We start from the raw sequence: 1,591 nt of genomic DNA on the forward strand, positions 1-1,591 counted from the left end.
ACGGTATTCTATACGGAATGACACCGAACTCGTTAGCGAGAGTTTCCGGCAGTTGAATTCATCTTTGCTCTTCCGACGACCTCCCCCGGGAAATAGAAGCAGACATCCCTTAGTCCCTATTGCTGCGGTGGGTCATCAATCTCCATTTTGCATTCTAGGAAGGGGACCTATAAAGGTTGATAATAGTTCCTGTAATGTGACCTATTCAATCCGATTATCCATCAGCCCCTCTTTAGTCCCTCCACCAAATATCTATTTTGTCTGCGGTGAGAATGGATACTTCTGGTTACCTGAGGGGTGGGGAGGTGTCTGTCATTTAGCGTATCTTCTACCCCCAGTTTATTTGGCTCCCTTTAATTACCATAAGACCCATCGTTGGTCCCCAGTGGTTCCCGGACGGAGGGGAAGGAGGGAACTTCAAGCAGATTGCGTTGACCAGACTGATACTTCTTTACAACAATGGACGGACATTTCCCGGGGGTTGTTACCATTTTGGGGTCCCATGTTTAATAGTAGGGCTATTAGGAGACTATCTAGGGTTATGGAGAAGGTGGTCAATACAGAAGCTGACATTGTGACCAACAAGACCGTTGAGATGCAGGCTATGAGACTTTTCACTTTACAAAACAGGATGGTTCTTGACGTCATCCTTGCTGATAGGTGTGGAGCCTGTCGCGTCATCGGGACCTCTTGTTGTGTTTATATCCCCGATTCCGCTCCCACCGTTAATTTGGCTGTCTTAAAACTTCACCGGTTGACTGCTGAATTACATCAGGACACTGGCACCTGGTCATTGAGTGGGTGGTTCTGGGGGGCTTTCACTTCCTGGGGTTGGAAAATCTTGATGGGTTTAGTGGGAGTTCTGGGGTTCATTTTTATTTGTTGTTGCTGCGTATATTGCCTTCCTCCTTGCTGCTCGCTCTGTGCCAGTACTATGACTTCCTCAAAACATCAATCTCGAAAATATCCTGTTTTAAATAATGTAATACATCAAGAGATTCAATCACTTATGGCTATTGATGAGAGTATCTTTGAAGATTGAGGGCATTATTAGCTAGTTGTTTCCCCATAGTTATTGTAAAGGCACTCCTTTTGGCCAATAAAGGCTGCGCTCATGTTAGCCACACAATGCTAAAAGGAGGGTCTGATAGGTTTTGCATTTCCCGACCCTTAATTCACTTAACATGATGACATATGTTAGCATAGTGTGTCTAACCAAATGTGTTACGTATGTATTTAGAGCTAATTGGTTATTTTCGTGCTTTAGTTAGCCATTCCGTAGCTTAGCTCCTGTGCCGTCATCTTGGGAGCCTGTCTCCGCGGCCGGACTGCAATTCCCCCTCCCTTATGAGCAGAAATCCCTGTCTCAGCGTTTCTCGCATTGAGTTAGTATTCGCTGACAAACCTAACTATGAAATGTGTTTCTTTTTCTATCAGTAATGTTCCCATGTCTGGAGGAGCAGAGCCTCGGCTCCGTGGCCTTGAGGTGATAACAGTGCCACCCTCCCGCGGGTGCGGCGGCTTCTTGTGTGCGCCCATTGTTCACAATTTCTCCAGTCCTGTACTTTTCCATTAGGGGCGTGACTAATGT

The sequence above is a fragment of the Lissotriton helveticus genome, chromosome 1_2, assembly GCF_964261635.1.
Source record: "Lissotriton helveticus chromosome 1_2, aLisHel1.1, whole genome shotgun sequence".
Classification (NCBI taxonomy): Eukaryota; Metazoa; Chordata; class Amphibia; order Caudata; family Salamandridae; genus Lissotriton; species Lissotriton helveticus.